Here is a 13886-nt window from a genome sequence, read left to right as displayed (position 1 = left end):
TGATTTTGTGATGTTGAGGTTGAATATATATAAACTACTCACAAAAAGTTACGGATATTTAACTTTTTGGTGAAATTTAGGGAAAATGTAAAAAGTTCATGCTACAGTGATATTATATCATGAAAGTAGGCCATTTAATTAGAAGCATGCAATGATAATTTCTTCATCTCAAACAATTTCGATACTGAAAGGAAAAAAATACAACAGTGGTAACTTGTCAAGTGACCTTCACCACTGATTACAGCTTGACTATGGCGTCACATGCTGTTCAAGTCGACTTATTGCAACCTGCTGATGACATTCTGTGACACTCAAACTCAGTGGTAACTTCCCTCTGAGGACTTCCTGTTTGAAGCCTCACACTGACCAGGTACTGTTGATGGATTGTTGGGTGTCGTCTTGGTGTCATGATGTCAAAATGTGAACAGCATGATGAAGAGGACTGTTTAAATACAAACTGTAGAAGCAGAACATTTAGTGGTCTGTTCATGGATCAGACACTTGATGTGATTTTGAATCACCTTGTTGGGGGCGGCAGTAGCTCAGTCCAATGGGACTTCGGAACTGGAGGGTGGCCGGTTCAAGTCCCGCATGGACCAAATATGGAAGGTGGACTGGTAGCTGGAGAGGTGCCAGTTCACCTCCTGGGCACTGCCGAGGTGCCCTTGAGCAACTGCTCGCTGGATGCTTCTCAGGGGGGCTGCCCATCACTCCATCATCTCTCTCCAAAATTGCATGTCTATGCCTTGTACTGCGTGTGTGTGTATCTGGGTTAAAATGCATGTAAATAAATAGAGTGTAAAAAGAATTTCCCCGTTCGTGGGATTATTAAAGTATATCTAAAAAAGAAAAAAAGTTAGAGAACAGCATGTTATGCAATAAGTACTGAAGCACTGAACAGTTGGACATGGTCATATGGTCATTCAACATACAGGGTGTTCTTTTTGATTTGTTTGCATCAGTGCAAGGTTTGACTTAAACATTTGGAAAAGAAATATCAGTTAAAGGTCTGGATAAATTAAATGTATTTTCAAGTGGGAGTTTTCTTTCTGGTTGGTAACATTTGTGCAACTGCAGGACCCAATGTTGTTTTCAGTCTATGGCTTTGTGGTTTGACATGATAGATATGATAAGAGTGGTTAAAAACTAAGAGGTTGGGCTGTGAAATGCTAGCCCTCAACTTCCTCTTTATCTTTTTATGGTACATCCTCAGTATGCGTGAGAAAGCTCCTGATATTGGGAACACAAGCAGAGAAGCAGCACTTTATCTCTGTGTCTATACCAACCATGCTGAGCCTTCAGACGCTTCAGGATGCCAGGATGTTGAGACTTTTCCCAGGCCTGCTCTCAGGTGAGTAACTTTTCAATCAAACACTTCTTGTCTCCCAAGTGGGTACGATCTCCTCACCACTGATCCCCAAGCCTAATTTGGAATTATGGAAACAAGACGGTTCAGAAAGTTATTTCAATTTTAGTTCAGTTCTCACAGATCATCAGCAACAACAGAGAGGTGTGTCACACACACACCTCTCTGTTGTTGCTGATGATCTGTGTGTGTGTGTGTGGTGTGTGTGTGTGTGTGTTGTGTTGTGTGTGTGTGTGTGTTGTTGTTGCTAAAAGATCATTTCCCCCTGATTTATCTGAAAAATCTCATTTTAGTTTCAGACTCAGGTCACCATTAGACAATTTTGAGATTTTTAGTTTTTCTAACAAACAGCTCCATGTAACCGAAATGTATCATCATGAATCTAAATATGAAACAAAGACTACCTGTGCTTCAACACATTTCTGCTTATGTAGTGAAACATATTCTTTTCTCTTTCATACAGTCCTTCTTCTCTTGACCTCATCATCACCTGCTGCAGGTCAGTCCACTCTTGTGTGAAAGTTCCTGTAGTTTTCTGTGTATCTGTAAATGTAAACATATATATGCTATGTCTTATGGTGTCTGAGGTGTGCAGATCAGATTATCTGCTTCTGGATCTACTCGGTGCTCTGGAAGAGGATTGAAATCTATCACAACATGCTGGGGAACAGTCTGTGATGATGACTGGGACTTAAAATGTGCTAGGTGGTGTGCAGACAGTTGGGCTGTGGTACAGCACTGAGTGCCCCTCAGTCGGCCCATTTTGGTCAAGGAACTGGACAAATCTGGATTGATGATGTTGCCTGTTCAGGAAATGAAGTTCTTAACTGAGTGTCAGCCCGGAGGATTTGGGCACAACAACTGTAACCATGGTGAGGATGCTGGTGTGATCTGTTCAGGTGAGAAAAGTTTTAGATAAAGTATTTAGAATAAATGTTCCTTTCCTTTTCTGTATATTTGATCAGCTCTGTCACCTCTTCATTGTGACTTATGTGTGTGTCAGAGCTGTTCAGACACAGCACTGGAAAACAGCTGGTAACTGCACTGCAGTGGTTTTAGAGTTTAACAGCAGAGTAACAAGTGTGAAATGTTGATCAAATGTTTGATCTACTGTGTAAAGTGTTAGATGTTTCTCACAATCTGTGTGTCAGATGAAAAGTGTGTGAATTAATCATAACTTTTGACAAATGTGTTACAAAAGCAGTTTCGTCATGACCATGTGTTCTATCCATCAATGATTGTCTTCTGCGTTTTGAGACTAGGTCGATCAGATTGCTGGTTCTGGATCTACTCTTTGCTCTGGAAGAGTTGAAATCTTCACAAACAATGTCTGGGGAACAGTCTGTGATTGTGACTGGACTTAAATGATGCTCAGGTGGTGTGCAGTCAGTTGGACTGTGGTACAGCACTGAGTGCCCCTACGTCGGCCCATTTTTGTGAAGGACTGGACAAATCTGGATTGATGATGTTGCCTGTTCAGGAAATGAAGTTCTCTAACTGAGTGTTCAGCATGGGGTTTGGGCAACACAACTGTAACCACTGGTGAGGACGCTGGTGTGATCTGTTCAGGTGAGAAAAAGTTTTAATAAAGTATTTGAATAAATGTATCCTTTCCTTTTCTGTATATTTGATCAGCTCTGTCACCTCTTCATTGTGACTTATGATGTGTGTCCGAGCTGTTCAGACAGGCACTGGAAAACAGCTGTAACTGCACTGCAGTGGTTTTTGAGTTTAACAGCAGAGTAAACAAGTGTGAAATGTTGATCAAATGTTTGATCTCGTGTAAGTGTTAGATGTTTCTCACAGTCTGTGTGTCACATGAAAAGTGTGTGAATTAATCATAACTTTTGACAAATGTGTTCAAAAGCAGTTTCTGTCAGACCAGTGGCGTCACTGGCCTATTTTAGGGGGGTTCAGCCCCCTAAAATATTCTCAAGCCCTCCTAAATAATTTTGGTGGTGTTTTATTATTATTTTTTATTATTATTTTTTTTCACAAAAAAAATGCCTATTTATGCAATACAAAGTGGCCAGAATATGAGTTTAAACCATAATCATATAAAACTGTCATTATTCACTTAAAATATGATCATAAATCTCATTTCATCGGGTACGGTAAGAGAGCCCCTTCAGTGCGTCATTATACAATCCATTCCACTTTTTCATTAGAGAACGCCCACATCACTGAAATTCCAGTCCATGTTTTCCATGCGACCCTGCTCACTGCCGCTTGCGTGTTTACCTTGAAGTACACAGAGCCGAACCTCACAGCGGCAAGAGGAGCGCGAACGCATGGGTGAAGGATGGACATTAGAGCCTTTTTCAATAAAGTAAGCATTCATCACTGTGGTAGTAACACTTAGCTAACAGCAGAAAAGTTCCATGTAATTAATAAACCAAAATGTTCCGTGTTTGAATCCCAGCTGGCCAGCTCTGAAAGTTCCTAGCTGCTGCTAGCTAGTTGAGATGACTTCTGTTAACCATTCCCGCTATTCGTTTCCTGACCGTGGTCGGGAAACACAGGGGAGATCCGTCTCTCCAGGGCCGAAGTAGTAGTTTCTCGGGCGAACTCCCAAGATTCGACTCCACACTAGTGATGCGCGGGCCGGCCCGAAACCGCGGGCACCCACGGTCTGCCCGCGGGCGGGACGGTGCGGGTAGAGAATGTTCCACTTTATTGGCGGGGCGGGCTGGGGCGGGTCAAATAATGTATATTGGGATTTTTTTTCCATTTTCTTTAGCCATATTTACCGTTTTACTCAGTTACTACCTCCAAAAAAGTACCTGCTGGTTAGACGTAATTTACTCTGTTGTAAAATAACTCGTTACTGGTAACAGTTTACCATAAGTTCCAATTTTTCGGCGCGCGCATAGCGCGCAATAACTTTTCTCCTCTATGGGCTAAGCCACCAGTTTCTTAAACCTAGTGACGTCCCTGGGTCATGACCATGTGTTCTATCCTCAATGATTTGTCTTCTGTGTTTGAGACTAGGTCGGATCAGATTAGCTGGTTCTGGATCTACTCTGTGCTCTGGAAGAGTCGAATTCTATCCAACAACACCTGGGGAACAGTCTGTGATGATGACTGGGACTAAACGATGCTCAGGTGGTGTGCAGACAGTTGGACTGTGGTTCAGCACTGAGTGCCCTCAGTCGGCCCATTTTGGTCAAGGAACTGGACAAATCTGGTGATGATGTGGCCTGTTCAGGAAATGAAAGTTCTCTAACTGAGTGTCAGCATGGAGGATTTGGGCAACACAACTGTAACCATGGTGAGGACGCTGGTGGATCTGTCAGGTGAGAAAAGTTTTAGATAAAGTATTTAGAATAATGTATCCTTTCCTTTTCTGTATTTTATCAGCTCTGTCACCTCTTCATTGTGACTTATGATGTGTGTCAGAGCTGTTCAGACACAGCACTGGAAAACAGCTGGTAACTGCACTGCAGTGGTTTTTAGAGTTTAACAGCAGAGTAACAATGTGGAAATGTTGATCAAATGTTTGATCTACTGTGTAAAGTGTTAGATGTTTCTCACAGTCTGTGTGTCAGATGAAAAGTGTGTGAATTAATCTAACTTTTGACAAATGTGTTACAAAAGCAGTTTCTGTCATGACCATGTGTTTCATCCATCAATGATTTGTCTTCTGTGTTTTGAGTCTAGGTCGGATCAGATTACTGGTCTGGATCTACTCGGTGCTCTGGAAGAGTTGAAATCTATCACAACAACACCTGGGGAACAGTCTGTGTGATGGCTGGGACTTAAATGATGCTCAGGTGGTGTGGCAGACAGTTGGCGTGGTTCAGCACTGAGTGCCCATCAGTCGGCCCGCTTGGGCAAGGAACTGGACAAATCTGGCTCGATTATGTGGCCGTTTCAGGAAATGAAAGTTCTCTAACTAAGTGTCAGCATGGAGGATATGGACAAAACGACTGTAACCACGGGGAGGACGCTGGTGGGATCTGTTCAGTGTGAGAACATTTCTGAATCTCTTGTCTGATTCATGTTACAATAATAATCATAATAACTGTTTAACTGACAGGCCTGTGGGGTGAAAAAGACACAATGCTGAGTCTTGGCACAAAGGTTTACATACTTTTATTATCTCTGATATCTGACACATATGTCATGAGTCAGACTCATTGAAATTCAGTTCAGTTACATTTTTTGTACCAGGCTGTAAACGTTTTGTATTTCTGCTGTGAACACTCTGTGTGACATTATAACTTGGGGCTTATGGAGACTTTTGTAGCCACCCAAGCGGTCATTTGAGGAACTGCATTTTTTGGCACTTCCACGTTGACTTCACTTCACAGCCACAGATAATAAAATATGTTTCCTGTCCTACCCAGGGAATATTCCAATGTGTGTGATCTGTTTCACAGTTTTGGGGAATTTTCCTATTTTCACACTTTCATGTAGTTAAAAACAAACAACTGCCACAGGACAGACATTTATTCTGTGTCGAAGTTATGTCAAACAGCAACAGTTAGCTATTTGGATCAATCATCCTAAGGCATCGATAAGTGATTAAACCATCAAGGTGTATGAGTGATTTTTAAATATATTTTTATTAATAATGTGTGTTTTTCAGAATTGATCTTAATATGATCGCTTCATTGTCTTTATGTTGTCTCTTTACCCAGTGCCACTGCAGCAGCCCAGCATCTCCCTGACACATCTCCTAACAAAGGGCTGGTCTGGAGTCCGAAGGTGCAGAGATCACCAAGGGTTACAGCTTTGTCATCACCTGCTCCATTAACTCCAGATATTCAGAAGGCCATTTCATTCTCATCTTCTCTGGCTCCAACATCACCACAACCAAACCAGCAGTCAACCAGTCAGCCTCCTTTGACTTCCCGTAGCTGAGTAGAACACCAGGGAAACTACAGCTGTGTGTATGAAGTCACACTGTCCTCAGGAAATTCACTTCTACTGAGACAGCAGTGATAATGTCACCATAAAATGTAAGTAGACAGAATTTAAGCTAGCGTTTATTGGACCATTGTAGGAACAAGTCCCATGTCTAAACCAGTGGAACATATTATTCTCTGAGTATTTAGCAAAGATACAGATATCACTGTTTCCACCAATCACCAAATAAATGGGTATTTCCCAGGTTGCTGAGCACTTAAACAAAACTGTATTCAGTGTTAAAAGCAACAGATCACTCTTTAAATATTTAAATATAATCTGTGTTCAAAACTAAATATATAACAATACAGTTAAGTAGAAACAGCTCACCTTGTAGAGCGTCATTCCATGTACCATGGCTGTACCCATGTACCTGCAGCACAGGTTTGATTCCAACCATTACCCCTTGCTGCATTTCCATTTCCGTCACTCTTCAGCTGTTCCTGTCAATAACACAAACACAAAGAATAAATGTAATATTTAAAACAAAAAATTGGATATTTGCAGTGGCAAGGGAAAATAATTAAAATATTAATCAATGATCACAGTAATAAATTTTTATATTTTACTATAATTTACTATTATTTACTACATCATTAGCATGTTAATAGCCCAAAGTCACAAAATACATTTTGCCTTGGAGGGCTTTACAATGTTACAGGGAGTGACTTCCTCTGTCCTTAGACTTTAGTTGAGTGAGTAAAACTTGCCATTAAAAACCTACTTAACCGTACTTTTTGATAAAGCTATAGCTAGGGTCGGCTCAGGTCAATCCCTTAGTTTATGCTGCCAGAGGACTATTATCAGTCATTGTAATTGTACAATATGTTTGTGTTGATGTTTCTGTACACGTGAACATCTATTGCACCTCTGTCCGCCTGGGAAGAGGGATCCCTCCTCTGTGGCTTCCTCCTGAGGTTGTCTTTCATATCATAACAATTCATGGTTGAGCAAGAATAACACATTGTGCTTGTACGAATAAATCAATCAACATGTTTTCAAGGAATAAATGTTTTTTCTCTCCTAGTTCCTTTCATGCCACTGTTTCTTCAGTTGGCCTGCTGGTGGCTGCTGCTGGTCTTGGTGGTGGTTCTGCATGGTGTTCAGAAGAAGACTACAGAAAGCAGCATGGAGCTCCGTCCAAAGTCAGGGTCTGCCAATTGAGGAAGCACAGATCTAGTGTTGTTTAACTTTTTTCAAGATTTTCAGAGAAGTGATAATTATTCTCTTCCCATACTTCCAGTGACTGCCGGATCCATTCATGAACATGAGCAGGAGGAACATGATTACATAAACATTGAACCGTGCACTCCGCGCAAACAAGCGGTTGGAAGAAGAGTGGAGTGATGAAGATCACCAATATGTAAAGTACATCGGCCCTTTGCTTAAGATGCTTGACAGTTACTGTAGAGAGACAGCGATATGGAAAACATTCACAGGGGGTCATGGATGAAGGAAAACTAACAGCAAACAATGGGTTCAATATCTGTGTGCCTAAAGTTGTGCCGTACATTGTGCATTTAGTAGAGGTGTGAGGGGTCAGTTTGACAGAAGACATTCCATTTTTGGAGCTCAACTGGTGACTGCCCTCCTCTATTTAGTATATTGATTATTATATATTATTATTATTATTATTATTATTAGTATATTTTATTTTATTGTTGTGGTTTGTTATTGTGTATTTTTGATTATCTCAGGACAGTGTTATGTAGACATTCTTAACATTGGATGATTTATTACAACATGTATTGATCAATTTGGTACTGATTTGGATCTGCACTATGCTTTATGGTCTAGATTTGTTGAGGAAACAAATTGTTTTATCAGTTTGGGATCCAGTTATAATTACATATATACATTAAATTAATTGTCGTTTATCAGTCATTGACAATATGTTTGGTTGAGTTGTCCTGAACACTGACATCCGTTGCAACGTCTGTCCGTCCTGTGAGAGGATCCTCTCCTTGTGGCTCTTCTAGGTTTCTTCACATTTTTTTCCCTGTTTAAAAGGGTTTTTGTGGGCAAGTTTTTCCTCACTCGAACCGAGGGTCTAAGGACAGAGGGTGTAACACCCTGTACAGATTGGGAAAGCCCTCTGAGGCAAATGTACTGGTGACTTTGGGGCTAACAAATAAAATGGATTTGAATTTGATTTGATTTGATTATACATTTATCATTGATCTACAGAATGTGCTCTTGACAAGATTGGGCTTTTTTTGTTCAGTGTTCCTGTTTATTTTGTAAATCTCTCTCTCCGTGTGTCTGTCCTTTATCTTCCTGCTGTTGTTGTTTTCCACCGTTTTCATGGCCTGTTCCATCCGATTAGTTTCACCTGTTATCGTGTTACCTGCCTTCCACTTGTGTACTTAGTCCGTGTATTCCATTGGACGTATTGGACAGCTTTGTTTGCTTGCATAGATTGCCTTACCTGGTTTTGAACTGAGCCTGCTTGACTATCTTCAAGCTTTGTACATTCACTTATGCTAATAAACCAATAATCTTGCACCATATATTCCACTGGTTTGCATTTGAGTTCATTCCACGGTGTTCTGGCTGCTGCTTGAACCGTGACAGCTTTGTTGACAAGGATTTTCCACTTTCAATTGATAATGCATTAAGCCTGAATGGTTAAACAGCCACTAATGCTCATACTCCTGAGCATTCATGTATTCAATTTCTTATTGTTACTAGTATTTTTTTTAAATAGTTAAATAGCAGTTGTATTCTCTGTCCTAAAGAGCAATCTCTGCCGCAGCACACCAAGAAAAAAAATCATTTACAAAAAGTAGAAATACCAATAAAGTTTGGTTCATCTTCTATCTGTAATTGTTAATGTCCAGGTCATTGACTATGTATCAGCATTAATTAAACATGTATGCACAAACAGTGGCATTGATACAGGCAAAAGCCAGAGAACACCAGCCTTCAAATATCTGTCTTGGAGTAGCTGGTGCTCTAATAGACAAATATTTTTGGATAAATGACTTTATACTGAAGCTAGAATAATAGAGCTAATGTTGATTTTTCTTTTCAATATCTACAAAGTAAACCGGACCTCTGTTCATCACCAAAAGTACAATTTGTTCTAAATGGTGGGAAAGTAAAAGACCTCGGGCTAACCATTACAATACATAGTTCTGGAGAAGACCCCCCCTGTACTTAAAGGTATCCGATGTGGGGGGAATAATCGATTTCAAGACTAGTCTCATGCTTCAGGGCACAAATGAAGCCACTTGGCTATTCATTAACTTATAATGTAGCTAATTACATTACTATAGTGTGTCAGATGACTCAAATGTGAAACATATTATAATTGTTGAAAAATATATTGTTCCAACTTGTACAAATGTACGTCAACTGATTTGAGTATTATTTAAATGTCTGTTTAGGAGCAAACGCCACACAGACTTTAATAACTCCTGTAAGGATGCTATCACAAAAAAAATAGACGGCTGAGGCAGTCCCAGGTAAAAAAAAAACTAAATCAAAGACAAAGACAGAGAAAGTAAATAACACAATACACCCAAGACCCAAGAAGACCTTTTCATTATCAAACAGTAACTACTAAACCAGAAACCCAAAACTGAAGAAAACCCAACACTAACACTACGCACACATTTCTTTGCTCTGTGCAAATTCAAAATGAAAAGAGACTAAGACTAATTTGTGTTCGTGGATCATCGAAGGACCTAAGGCGGGCCTGGGTGCACCTACCCGTTCATTCAAAGCAAACACGCTGTTAATTATGCAGAACTTCAAAGTGAATTATATAAACCTTAATTAAGGTTATTATAATAAACATTCAGATGGATCACTTACGTTTACCTCTCCTCTACCTATCTGCATTGGATGTGTGTAGGTAAGAATTTTTCATCATCATGGAAATAAAGGGCTCTTGTGTGTAAACAGAAAAAAAACACTCCAATGTGCAAATTATATGTCTCCTTTTTTTAGGTGGTGTAGGTGAAAGCTGCACAAGATGTTTCCCTCTGATGTTAACAATGAAGTTGCTTGTTGTGACAAATCCATATAGTAGACGTCTCATGGCCATAATTAGAACAATAAAATATAATCTTTGCTCCACTCTGTATCCTTCTGTTCAGTCTACCTCGCGGGGGGAACATTAGGTTAGTACTGATAACATGTAGAGATATCATCATACTTTGTGCCTTCTTCAGTAGAATGGATTTCATAGAATTTCAATAAGGAGATGGTAACACTGATCAGCCACCAGACTTTAAACAACCCAGATTAGCTTTCAGGCTGACAGTCTCCTTTGATCGAACTTATTAGGAACATGATGACATGACATTTTGTCCTCATTTTTCCAACCAGGTTTAGCTGAAACCAACCCACTTCCTTATGGACAAAAGCCTGTATGGTATAGGACTATATTTTGCAAACAGTGACATGGGGCACTGAGTTGTTATCTATTTACTGTGATTACAGTGTTAAGTCATGGGAACTGTTTATTCTGAAGGACTATGAGTTAACAGTATGAGTCAAGCATAGGACGCTGTATTATCTGTGGCTCTGGTTAAGTCTGTTTTTTTTGCGTCGGTTTGTAGACAAAACAGCCAGCGATGTGTGCTTGATGCAGCGCATTGTGGAGCTGCATTTCCCCATAAACACCACCACCAACCTATTCGGCTGTTTCTGTACTCTGCCCTGCTGTTGCTAGGGTCTGGTAACATTTCTGCTCAAAATAAAGATTCACGCCTTCCTAGTTTGTGTTCAGTCAGAATATATTAGCGCCATGGCTGCAAAGAAGACAGTGTCGGCCACAAACCTTTGGTCCAGAGTGAATATCTACTATCAAACAGAAACAAGAAAAGGTCTTCCAGGTCTTAAGACTTTCCTTTTTGATAAAGCCATGGTTAGGGCTGGCTCAGGGTCATAGCCTTTAGTTATGCGGCCATAGGATTTAGGACTGCGGGACCCCCACAGGGTTTATGCTAGCCAGGCACGGTATTGGTTGAAGATTTTGCACACATCTCCCTTACCGAAAAATCTCTCGTCTTCTGACTCTCTCTCTTCTCTCCCTACTCTCCTCTCTCCTCGTCCTCTCTCTCTCTCTCCTACGTCTCTCTCTCTTCTCTCTATCTCTATTCTAATCTGCTAGCTATCGATCTATCTATTATCTATCTACTCACTCTATCATCTACTATCTAGTATCTATCTACTATCTACTATCTGATCTATCTTCGATCTATCTATCTATCTATCTATCTATCTAGCTATCTATCTATCTATATTCTATCTATCTCTTCTCCATCTGTGGACATGTCTCTTAATGCATGTTGTACTACCAAACTTCCCCGAGTGGCTTTTGCTCTGTCGTCCAGCATGTTCTCGTGGGACTCGTGGCTTGCTGCTGTGGATTCCTGCAACGACGCCCATACATATATTATTTACTGTGCTTATTACTACCTATCTGTTACTGTATATTTTTTTTAATCATTTCATTGTAATCATTGTTTCATTTTGAATCAGTCATTGTACAATTTGTTTGTTTGATTGTTCCTGTACACGTGACATCCATTGGCACGTCGTGTCTCCTGCGGAGAGGGTCCTGCCTCTGTGGTCTTCCCTGAGGTTCTTCTCTTCACATTTTTTCCCTGTTAAGGGTTTTTGTGGTGCAGTTTTTCCTCACTCGAACCGAGGGTTTAAGGTAAAGAGTGTGTCACTCCCTGTTACAGATTGTAAAGCTCCCTGAGGCAAATGTTTCCTTTGTGACTTGGGCTATTACAAATAAAATTGGATTTTTGATTTAATTTGATTCAAAAACAATTAACATTTCTGAAATGCAGGCTTATGTGCTGCCCTGGTGTTATGCAAACGGACTGACTGCAACAAATTGGAAGCCTGAAAGCGAGATTTGCATAATAAGCTTCACTTGTATAGGTAAAGTTTTCCATGAAACAGTATCCTTGTGTTGGCGATCAATAATGATACCATTTCGCTATGACTGTAACCTGTGTGATTATATGTGACTTTGTTAAACTGCATAGGCCCTTAGAATGTATTCCCATTACTCTACACAAGGACATTTAATGAACATAAGGAAAAGCCACATAATATTTTTTGGTAGTCCGATAAGTGCGTTTAACTGTTAAAGTCTTTCATTATATGGAAGTTTGCCATGTCCTCATCTGTGGATGCATGACAACGAAACCCTGGATACGGTGTCACCATCAGCCTTGCTTTCTGATTGTCCAGTTGGCCACTTGCGGATTGTTTGCAAAACCCTCCCCCTGGAGATCAAAAAACATTACTAAAAGACGTCCATTATATATAGAGACGTCTGTAAAAAACTGTTGACAGGGAACCTCCAAATGCAAAACCATGGGTCCAATTCTGGACCCTGTGAAGTCATGACAGTGGCAAATGTTGAAAGTCGTGGGCTGAGTGGAAATTGTAAGAAGGGCCAGAAAGGACAAACACTACTCTGTATATTCGCCACATGACCAGAAGTAAAGCTCGGAAGCTAGAGATAGTGCGTAATCCGCCAGGTGGGAGAAGTTTTTGAATAGATCCTTTTTTTCACAGTAGTCCATTTGAATGAAATTACTAATTAAGGTTCTTTCCATTTGTTTGCACGCACAGGCCTTTCCAGTGAGCCACAAATGGCACCACACACCGCCCTAGTGTGTATCGTGGAAAACACCTGTGTTTTTACCTTAACTGTTCATGTTCAAAATGACTGCTGTGAAAAAAGGTCTTAGGTGCCATCTACTCTTGTGCCTTGCGCCCTGGTAGAGGATTAATAATAATAAAAATAAATAAATAAATAAATAAATAAAAGAGTTGAGGTAAAACTAACAAGAGAGTGGGCTTGCATCTTTATAACAAAAAACACAGACAAACATCACCTCTGTCACAGGGTACTGACTTACTTCAGTACTTCGGGCCAAAAAAACGTTATTAAACATTTTACAATTATGATACAAAGAGACATGAGTGGCAAGCTGAGGAATACTGTCAGGCTGTTCAAACATAAGGTGCTCCCCGATTGCAATCCTGCACGATTGAAGTGCAACCAGCCAATCAGTGTACGGGAGCCACACAAACTAAAACTAACTCTGCACACACAACAAACACTACAAGAAAAGTTATTAACACAGGAACTGGCGAATTACCGGTATTTTCATTAAATACGAAAAAAACTTCTATTCCCATCATGATGAATGGCAATATCATACTGTTTAGTACAGGAAGAAAGTTCAGATCAACTTTTATTGGGCAGTGGTTGCACATCACACAGACTGTATAAAGACATGAACGCAGCCTCTTGACATCACCCACAAGGTTTCTGCAGTGTTGGGGTGGCTCCTGGCTTGCGCAGCCATCTTGGCAGTTCCTGCCTCTGCCTCCCGGATAATCTAAAAACAAAAACAAAAAACAATATGTGGATCTGGGTTTGGTAGTTTTAGTTGGTTCCTTATGTCCAGTCTGCTCGTCATTTGGTTTTCTTTGTTATTCCAAATACCATTCCTCCCAAAGGACATTGTTTGCTAAGGCTGTGGGCTGTTTTAAAGGTGACGTATCAACGTCACGACAATAACGTCTTATCATGTCCTTGACAATGAATGTTACAGTGTGTGTGGCT

At 40.3% G+C, this 13886-nt stretch overlaps 1 long non-coding RNA gene across 1 annotated transcript; it reads left to right on the top strand.

The window, feature by feature from the left end:
- The first annotated feature begins 1245 nt into the window (after positions 1-1245).
- LOC113747066 (uncharacterized) lies at positions 1246-2004 on the top strand. Its single transcript, XR_003463307.1, has 3 exons — positions 1246-1351; positions 1830-1865; positions 1954-2004. It is a non-coding gene; the product is annotated as an uncharacterized LOC113747066 (long non-coding RNA).
- Positions 2005-13886: the final 11882 nt, after the last annotated feature.

The sequence above is a fragment of the Larimichthys crocea genome, chromosome XII (genome assembly GCF_000972845.2).
Source record: "Larimichthys crocea isolate SSNF chromosome XII, L_crocea_2.0, whole genome shotgun sequence".
In the NCBI taxonomy this organism is placed as follows: domain Eukaryota; kingdom Metazoa; phylum Chordata; class Actinopteri; family Sciaenidae; genus Larimichthys; species Larimichthys crocea.
This window is presented reverse-complemented; position numbering and strand designations above follow the sequence as displayed.